The 10,511-nt window shown below is 43.7% G+C and overlaps 1 long non-coding RNA gene across 2 annotated transcripts; it reads right to left on the bottom strand.

Annotated features, from left to right (window-relative positions):
• Positions 1-8,564: 8,564 nt before the first annotated feature.
• LOC127127351 (uncharacterized) lies at positions 8,565-9,978 on the bottom strand. Of its 2 annotated transcripts, XR_007805325.1 has the most exons (3): positions 9,538-9,939; positions 8,869-9,397; positions 8,565-8,579 (listed from the first exon to the last, which is right to left on the bottom strand). It is a non-coding gene; the product is annotated as an uncharacterized LOC127127351 (long non-coding RNA). The 2 variants fall into 2 exon arrangements; XR_007805324.1 differs by lacking the exon at positions 8,565-8,579 and having other exon boundaries at positions 8,908-9,397; positions 9,538-9,978.
• Positions 9,979-10,511: the final 533 nt, after the last annotated feature.

Here is a 10,511-nt window from a genome sequence, read left to right on the forward strand (position 1 = left end):
ATTCATTCATTTTATCTGTTGTGCTGGCTGTGTGTTCTCTGATTGGGGGTGGGTGATACTCGAGGTAAAAGGCCCAATACCCAGGCTATGAGTGCAATCTAGGAAACCTAGGAATAGAGTGATTCATGGGAAGCGGGTGGTGTACGCCACTTAGCGGAACATTGATATCACGAGCAGTTCAGACTCTGATGGGGTATTATCGGTGCATACATCTGGTGTGCACAGGATGATATTCTTGAAAGGGTTGTTTATGCTGCGTTTCTCTTGACCTTACCCTGACCTAGATGACACCCGTGAGTGGGGAGGGAATGATCATTACAGGTACAGTTGCTGACTGGTTGGTGACTTGTTGGTGACTCTTGGTACTGATGGTGACTATGGATTGTGGACATTTATTTCTGGGACGCCAGAGTTCTGTCCGTGGTTTATCAACGGGTTCCGTTTATTTCGGATCCCCGGGTTGAATTGAGAGTACTTGTTCAGAGGATCCGTTTGTCATCCGTTCAGTGGATGTTCCTGTGAAGATAAGGATGTAATCTCCAGTTCCGTTTATTTCGGAACTCCCCAAGTTGGATTTGAGGTGACTTGGTCCCACAGATGACTGTGACTGGTCCAGAGAAGTTATGGGTCTTCAGATGACTTGGTGACACAATGACCTGCATTCATGCATTTGCATCGGTCTCATTTCGCATTCATCTGCATTCAACTCATGTCTGTCCGTACTCAGGGTCCATTATTTTTAACAGAGACTCAGGTTGAGAGACACCAGATGTCAGAATCTTGTTCATAAAATTTTATCTGTCTCGATGAAACCGGAATCAAAGGACAGATATTCCTGGTACGGGTAGACATTGCATGTGTGAGTCATACTAACCCATTTGCTGTTTTGTAGGTGTCATCCGGTGCGCATAGCCCGTCTGTTCAAATTTCCTGCTAGGGACAACAAATCCAAACTGATGGATCCACTCAACACCGGTAAAGGCAGACATGTTCGGGATTGGTTATCCGGATCAAGAGTCGTCTAGACCAAACAGAGGACGTCGTCCACCGTACATCTTTGTCAGTGCGGGAATGCTGAATTCTGATCAGGCTTGTTGAGTGAGTGAAGAGATCGACCGCGACCGCGAGCTAGAGCTGTGGATAAAGTCGTGCGTACCAGGCAATTGGAAAGCCTCCAAAAGCATCATTGTCGCTCATCCGGAAGAGTAGTTTTCCTGTGTTAATTTTGTTTGCATGAAAGCCATACGTTTTGCCCGAAACGTAATGGTCCATTGTAAGGGCCATCTCATGTGTCTCATTTTGCAACATTTTGCATCAGCAATAAATGGATGTTTTTGTGATCAAAAGCGGTGCTCCCTGTTTTTCACTTTTTGCGGTTTAAAAAATAAAATAAAAATGGCAATGTTTTTATTTCCTTTCCTTTTGATTCGTTTGGTTCCGACCACAAAAGTGATTACCCTCCTGATCTCATCGATAACAATTTGGTTACACCTCTATATGGCTTCGACAATCCAAGCTATCATGCCGAAGAAGAAGGCGAAGAAGATTGTGATCTGTTGGAAGATTAGCCAGGGTGTTGAAACAAGAGGAGAAGGTGATTCAACTGCACAAGGAGCGAGTCAAGATGGTAATCCCAAGTACCGCCGAGGTCAGAAGGGAAGTGAAAGTTGAGGCCGCTTCAGAGGCAAGTCAAGAACAGAATGGTAGCCCTGTTGAAAGAGCAGGTTGATATCTTCACCTGGTTACATCGAGATACACCAGGGTGGAATACCCATGTTGTGGGGCACAAGCTACCATCGAGAGAAGACTATCCTCTAGTGAAGAAGAAGGCCGGTGCCACGGATCAAAGGGCTACGGTGACTTTGTTTCATGATATGACTCACCGTGAAAGCGAATGCCATGTTGATGACATGATGACAAAGTCCCAAGTAGAAGAGGGGCATCCGGTGGACTTGATCAAGTTGTTTGACCGGTCGGGATAACTCACACTGTTGAGTCAGAATCAGTGCACTTATGGAGTGCTGTCCGGTAGGCTGCCGAGGCTTATTGTGAACGAAAGAGGAGTCGAGGTCGATCCTGCTAAAAAAAAAAAAAGAAAAAAAAACAATACTAGAAACGCCTGAACCGAAAAAAAAAAGAAATCAAACGGTCAGGTGGAATGATGACTGCCAAGGGGCATGGAAAAATGAAAAAAAAGAATAAGTTGCAGGAACCTCTGATTCTAATGCCTCTCGTGGAAGGAATAAATGTTGATTTGGTACTTGACAGCCCTCAAGGGGTCTAGGAGGTGTGTGGTGGATCAGCATGACTAGCCTTGTCGAAAAGAGCATGCAATTTACCTAAGCAAAAAGTTTATCGACTGTGCAACAATACACGCACTGCTCGAAAAAACTTGTTGTACTTTGGCATAGGCTGCTCGCCGATTGAGACAGTGTATGCTGATTCATACCACCTTGTGGATGTCCAAAATGGATCTGATCAAGTATGTGCTTGAGAAGTCAGCATGGACCGGACGGTTGCGAAAGGGCAAATGGCGTCAACTGAATACGATATTCGGTATACCTCCCAGAAAGCAATCAAGAGGAGGGTATTGTATGTTTATCTCGCCCAATAACCCATGGAGAATTATCAACCAAGGAAGTTTGAGGTCCCTGATGAGGACATCTCGAGGTACTCAAATCGAAAGATTGAGAGTGACCGATCCCGGAGGAGGGGCTTGACCCTGAATCCGAACGGATTCTGATGTCTGATGGGGAGGTTAAGAGGCGGATGAGGTAGTACTTCCCGGATCACATTCGACTGCACCAACGATGGTGGCTGAACATAAAGTATGTATCCTGGGTATTGAACCTCAGGATGTGCATCTACTGGGGCAGTGTCTTCCTCATAGGTGTCCGAGAGGGAATTGATGCTACCATCTGATGTCTTGATCAGAGAAGAATGAATGGATAAGGACTCGGTATGACACGTTGAACCCAACTGAGGGAAAAGGCTGGAAGTTACTTGTCATGGGGCAGTTGGGCCCAGGGGATGAAGCGTGTTGTTGACCGGGAAGTGCGACCTCGTGCGTACCATATGAGTTGGTTGAAAAGGATCCTTCCTCCTCAAGACGATCGTGGGACAAGTGGATGAACAATTATGAGGGTCCATTCGTGGTCAAGAAGGTTTCCTCTGATTGAGCCTTGTTGATGATGACCACGGATGACGACGATTTTCCATCCCCTGTGAATGCGGACGCAGTTAGAAGATACTTCGTGAAAGAGACCCGCTGGACAAAAAGAACAAAAGAGTCCAGGCAAAAATGGGCATCCCGGCGAACCAAGAAAAAGAGAAAGGTTCGGGCAAAAGTTAGGGATACGAAAAGAAAAGAACTGTACACCCGGCAAGTCGAAAACCTCACAAGGGCGACTTGGGCAAAAAAGGGTATCCCGGTGGACTGAAACCTGAAAGGGCGGTCCAGGCAAAAGAGGGATTGAAACGAACAACTGCGTCCAGCATGATCGTTTGTGCTTGAGATATGGCTTGGATAGTCTCCGGCAGAGATCGATTGGAAGTGTCTTGTTCAGAAGACAGAAAGTGCGGGAAGTCTTGAGGACATATGGGGTGTAACCGAGTTGGAACCCGATGAGATCATGGTTTCACATTGCCAATAGGATAGATTTTCTCCTTTTGTGCGCAATCACCTCTTTCCAGGGTTTGCTTCCTGTGTGTTGCTCAGTTTTGAGCCACCTTTTTGTTTCAGTCAATAAAATGCGTGTTCAGTCAAATAGTTTTGTTTTTGTTTTCATTACCGCTTTGATTACGAAAACATCCGTTCGTTTTGATAAGAATATTTGCATTTTGAAACATGGAGGTCCCTTCCGATGCATGCTTATAAGATTGAAATCTGGAAATCTTATTCGGAAGTTTGGGTGACCAAGATGTTGAAGTGTTGGCACACTTGGGGCACGATTTTATCTAACAATCTCTTGTGCAGGTGCTGTTAGATATCTCCATTCGCTGGCAAGTAGTGATATGAAGCCTTTTGACAAAAGATCCCCACAGAGTCCAACCAGGGGCAAGGGATAGACGAATAATGAGAGGACGGTGAAGGATTACGACGACGATCCTGGAAAGTTAACCAAGAAGACTCTTCAAAGTCTAAGGACTGGAAAGTTTGTACGAATCCCAGGAATTCGATCTTCGTGGGATGAATCAGAAAAGTCCAGGCGATTCTGGAAGATCTCAAAAAATGGAAAGCCGACACTGTGGTAGGATGGTGAACACCGGTGTTCGACGAATCGAGGGACGGCCTGTGTCCGATAGGCCGTATTTCCCCAATGGGTTTGAGAGTGTCATCTCCCTAGCAGATTCGAGATCAGTGCCTCCCCAGCAAGCCTGAAGGTTACCATATCCTCAGCGGAGTTGTGATTCTGAAGCTGTTTTCCCAGCAGAGTTTGTGCTGATGGTTCTCCCCCAGCAAGGTCCCCAAGCGGACCGAGTCCGGTGGAATCATCCCCAGTAGAGGTAAGGATTGGTTGCCTCCTCTAGCAGAGTAATCCCGTGCAGTTCGGGTTCGATGGAGGTCATCCCCAGCGAGGTTTGTCCTTCCCCAGCAGGGTGGAAATTGACTTAGTAATGAGATCCTCAGCAGAGTTCTTGGAGCTCCCTGGTGTTGTCTCTGGAGGAGACGCGTGTTTATGCATTCATCGTGTAGATAAGCATAACATATTGCATCATTAGTGCGTGGCATTTCCATAATCATGGGGCATTACGCTAAAAAAAAAAACTCATGCATCTGCATTGCAAGCATATCCATTAGCCCGAGGCCGTGGTGAATTGACCAAGAATGGGTTGTTGGAAAGAGTTTGGCATCGCTTGGATCGACTTCAGAATTGGGTTCCTCAGCAGGGTTGAGAAAGATGTTTCCCCAACAAGTGACTCTTTAGTCGAGTGGGTATCCCCAACATTGTTACTCCCCAATTGGTAGCATCTTGCCAGCTTGGATCTTTTTCCCTAGCAGATGTGGGTGTGTCTGATCTCTCCATGTAGAGTTGACCCTTTAAGCAGAAAATGTCTGTCATTTCCTTCTGCGCTCCCCACGAGTTGTGTCCTCGTGGATGACGGTTGTTTCCGTTCCCTCCCCTTGGGATGGGTTTTCCCTAGTGAGTTCTTTCCTCATTAGGATGTCTTGGTTCAGTTTGCCTTTTCGGATCGATCCTGAATTGGCCTATTTGGGTTGTCTCCTATTTTTCCCTGGGGCATAAATGAATAGTTGCTCACTAATCGGCACTCATTCATCTTATCCTCAGCGGAATTTGTTGGCTTCTACCTACAAACCGGTAGCTGTAAGTCCTATCTTTGTGGTTTTCTACCAAACCGGTAGTTGTAAAATCCCACTTTCATCCCCTAGCAGAGGTAACCTTTGTGGTTCATTCTGTTTGTTGGCTTCTATCTACAAACCGGTAGCTATAAGTCCTATCTTTGTGGTTTTCTACCTACTAGCTGGTAGTTGTAAAATCCCACTTTCATCCCCTTGGTGGAGTTAACCCTGTGTGCTCATCTTATCGATGACTGGTTACTTTTCCGTGGTTTTCTGCCTACAAACCGGTAGATGTAATCCCCTCTTTGCAGTTATCAGTCTTCAGTTTGTGGTGCTGATATTCTTTTCCCCTCTGGATACTTGCCTTGATCAAGCAGTATTGTCCCCAGTGGGTCTCCCCCTTTCTTTTGGGTATTTGCTCCGAGTTAGCAATTTTATCCTCTTTTGATTGGTCATCTTTGCATACCTATTCCTGGTACCCGATGCCTTTCTTTTCGGTCGCTTATCCATTTAACAACCTGCAACCCGGTTATGGATAATCTTCCATGCGAGTATGTTATCTACGTTTTGACGGCTATAGATAATATATCTCATGCGCTCTCTGGTCAGTCTTTTGATTGTTTCCTCCAGCAGAGTAAGATTCGCATTCCTTGTGGAATCGAATGTCCATCCTTTAACAAGTTTGCCTTCGCTCTCTTCAGGATGATGTCGGTCGTTTATCCATCTAACAACCTGCAACCCGGTTATGGATAATCTTCCAGGCGAGGTTATTATCTACGTTTCGACGGCTATAGATAATGTATCTCATGCGCTCTCTGGTCAGTCTTTTGATTGTTTCCTCCAGTCGAGTAAGATTCGTATTCCCCATGGAATCGAACGTCCATCCTCTAACAAGACTGCTTTGCTAGCCCTCTTCAGGATGATGAGTGTTTTGGAACACAAACCAATTCACGTTTTGGTCGGTCACCTGTTTCATACCTATAACCCGGTATCCTTGGTGTTCCTTCCTGTCAGCACCCGCGTGTGTTGTTTCTTTGGGGTCGGTAAACACCATCTTTCGGTGCTTTCCCAGTCATGCGTAGTGTCTGGTATTCTTTGGTGTCTGTAAACATCATCTTTCGATGTTCATAACGTCGTCCCTTCCCTAGTGAAGTTTCCTCCTCTCCGTTGGTGTCGATAAACGTCGAGTTTTTCCCAGTTATCCGCTGATAATTTGGTTGTTTTCACTCTCCCCAGAAGAGATTCCTCCTCTCCGTTGGTGTCGATAAACGTCGAGTTTTTCCTAGTCGTCCGATGACGTCTGGTTGCTTATTCCCCACAGATCATTTGGTAATGCCAGATGATTCCCCTCAGAGTTTCCTCCTCTCCGTTGGTGTCGATAAACGTCGAGTTTTTCCTAGTCGTCCTATGATGTCTAGCTGTACCCATCCCCAAGTGGATTTACCTCCCCGTTGGTTTCGATAAACGTTGTGTTTTTCTCATTCGTCCGATGACGTCTGATCGTATACCCTATTCCCAGTCATTCATTAATGTCTGATTGATTTCCCAGCCAGAATCCCCAGTAGACGTCCTATTTGACGTCTGGTTGAGTCTCCCTTTCGTCCTATGACGTCTTGGCTGAGTTTCCTCCTCCTCCGTTGGTGTCGATAAACGTTGAGTCTCCCTTTCGTCCTATGACGTCTTGGCTGAGTTTCCTCCTTCTCCGTTGGTGTCGATAAACGTTGAGTCTCCCTTTCGTCCTATGACGTCTTGGCTGAGTTTCCTCCTTCTCCGTTGGTGTCGATAAACGTTGAGTCTCCCTTTCGTCCTATGATGTCTGGTTGAGTTTCCTCCTTCTCCGTTGGTGTCGATAAACGTCGAGCTTCTCCCTTTCGTCCTATGACGTCTGGTCGAGTCTTCCCATTCATCCTATGATGTCTGGTTACCTCTCCGTTGGTCTTGGTAAACGCTGAGTTTTTCCCCATTACGTCCGCTGACGTATGGTTGTATCTCTCTTTCCATTCATTCATTAATGATTGGTTACCTCTCCGTTGGTTTTGGTAAACGTTGAGTTTTTCCCCATTACGTCCGCTGACGTATGGTTGTATCTCTCCTTCCATTCATTCATTAATGTCTGGTTACCTCTCCGTTGGTCTTGGTAAGCGTTGAGTTTTTCCCCATTACGTCCGCTGACGTATGGTTGTATATCTCTTCCCATTCATCCTATGATGTCTGGTTACCTCTCCGTTGGTCTTGGTAAACGTTGAGTTTTTCCCATTACGTCCGCTGACGTATGGTTGTATCCTTTCCTGGTTATCCCCAGTAGAGTTGATTTACCTCTCCGTTGGTCTTGGTAAACGCTGAGTTTTTCCTAGTTGTCCGCTGGCATCTAGTTGAGATTTCTGATCCCATTCATCGTGTGTCGATGTCTGGATGTGGTTGTACCTCTGAAGCAGAAGAAAGCAAAAACAAATAATTCCCAGCAGTGTGCAAATTTCTACGGTTCTTGGTATTCAATCCCTGTTTACCCTGAAAGTCTGACAGCCGTTGCTCTCATCCGTTCGGGTTCCCAGCTGATTGAATAGGGGCAGCTGTAGCACCTCAAATTTGCACCTCCCATTTGTACATTCATTTCATTTTTAGGTCATTAACATCACATTAACATTGCCTTAGCATTGCATAGCATATTGCATTTTATCATGCGAGACTGATCAGAAGAAGTCATCTGTGCAAGAGAGCAAGGGATTTTCATGATGGAAAAGGTCCTATGGTTGTTCTAGAAAGCTCGTGTGAATTAAGGCTCATGTTGTAGCAAGTTGGCCAAAGTTGGGGGTTCAGGAGTCCATAGTGCGTAACCAAGTCGGCCGAGGCCCATAAAAGTCAACCGTCTGACCAAATATCCATATACCATCCTTGTCCATATCACAAATCATTTAAGCCCATTTGTCCAATTTCTCATGATCATAATCCATAAACCATTCATTAAGACCAATTTTTAATTATCCACTTAATCAAAATCTAAATCCACTTTTATTTTTAGAACCCATTCATTACCATATCCATTTCTAGTTAACCAAATCCATTTAACCATTTTTTAACGGCTATCCAAATTCCATATCCCTCAAAACCACTTTTATTCCAATTTAATCATTATCCAATTTCATATCCATTTTTTTTACCATAATCCATTTTATCCAATACTCAACACAAATCATATCCTATTTAGTTTATCCGTTTAAAACCAAGTGCCATTATCCAATCGTACCCATATCCATTTGCATTGTACAAAACCAAAATTCTGCATCAAAATTCAGCAACTCATTAAAATTCTGCATCATTAAAAATTCTGCATCATTAAAAATTCTGCATTAACAAAAATTCTGCATCAAAATTCAGCAACACTTAAAAATTCTGCATCATTAAAAATCCTGCATTAACAAAAATTCTGCATCAAAATTCAGCAACACATAAGAATTCTGCATCATTAAAATTCTGCATTATAAAAATTCCACATAAAAATTCTGCATCACAATTGAATAAAAATTCTGCATTTCAATGACCAATTCACTGCATAAATAAGAATTAACCTGCATAATGTGAAAGAGGCATAAGCAATAAGCTCCAGCAAAAGCAAATTAAGCCGGTAAACCGCAGCTAAACGCGAGCCATCACCAATCCATAACAGAATTTTTCATTCACAACTAACTAACAAACTATAACCAAAAAAACTCAAACTCTATAAATTCTCCTTCCCTCTCTCAAATTCGGTTTCTGCTTCCTCTCTTCAATTCCTTCACCAAACTCCATAGTCTTCACCTTCTATCACCGTAACCGTAACCTTCACTTTCTTCTCCAATCTTCAACATCAAGAACCACCACTTCAACTTCCTCTTCCCAACCGAGATTCTTCTTCTTCAACCAAAACTTCACTCCATCATCTTCAACCATCATCAACCAACCTTCAAACCACCATCAACTCCACCACTTCTCACAACCCTCAACCGTTCTAACAACCATGACTTCACAATCGCTTCAACCAACCACCATTGAACATCAACCTTCATAACTTCCATTCATTCAACAAACCTAACCCTCCATTTTCGAACCTCCAAGAACCTGCAACAAGAATTCGAAAAAAACTCATCAGAAGAAGAATAGAGTAGTTAACAGGAAATTGAAACAGAGGCTGAACAGAGAAGAGGAAGAACTCAGACTCGTAGCGAAAGAATCGAACAGAGAAGAGAAACGCAGCTCACCATTCGCGTTTTCTCCGGGGAAAGAAAAGCATCATCGATTTCACTCTCCATCAGCGGCGGAAGATCGTCTTCGTCACGAACGTATCAGCATCTTCATCCTTTGTCGACCTCTTCGCAATCTTCGTCACGAATCAGCAACGATCTTTCATTCTTCATCACAAACGCGAATCGGAAGCGATAGAGACAAGTCGGAGGCGCGAACGTGAACTGGTAGGTCCTCTTTCTCCTTTTAACTTCTCTAATCGTATGCGAGGATGTTTCGATTCGTTGTTTGAGAGTGGATTGAATACCGCGAGCGAATCGATTTCTTGTTTATCCTGAGGATTTCGAATAGTGCAGAAGCGCTTATGGGGGAAGCACTTTTCCGGCCGCCGTTTATCATTCCTTCGTTTCATTCTCCTGGTTTGAACTCACATGTGGTTTTAGGGGAGCAGGTTTGGGCCTTAAGCCCAAGGCAATTCTGGCACTGCAGTTTACTCTTCATACCCCTTCCGCCGACCTGCACCCCCACTGAATGGGCCCAATCTCAATCCCTAGGCCCGGTCCCAGTCTTGGGTCTGCAAGGTTTTTAGCAAGAGTAATTAATTTAATTTGAGAATGAGGTATCTTAGATTTTAGTCATAGAATTCAATTTAGAATAGGCATATAATAATCAGAATAATTAGGAACTTAGGTTGATTAGCTTAATTTTAGGATTAGGAGTTACTTAGAAGATATTAGAAAGCTGATTAGAAATTTTAGCTGATGGTTAGAAATATTATTAGAAGTTAATTTTAATTAGTTGTCAAATTAGTTGATTTAGCATAATGTTTAGAATAGTCTAATAGAGTTTTTAGAAATAATTAGATGTGATTAGTAGGTTACTTGTTTAGTTACTGTTAATAAATAGAAAAAGTTAATTAGGATATTAGCTTAGAATTTTAGAAACAATAGTTTTAGGACTTTAGAGTTAAGTACAAAATATTAAAAAGAAA

This window comes from Lathyrus oleraceus, chromosome 3 (assembly GCF_024323335.1).
Source record: "Lathyrus oleraceus cultivar Zhongwan6 chromosome 3, CAAS_Psat_ZW6_1.0, whole genome shotgun sequence".
Taxonomy (NCBI): Eukaryota; Viridiplantae; Streptophyta; class Magnoliopsida; order Fabales; family Fabaceae; genus Lathyrus; species Lathyrus oleraceus.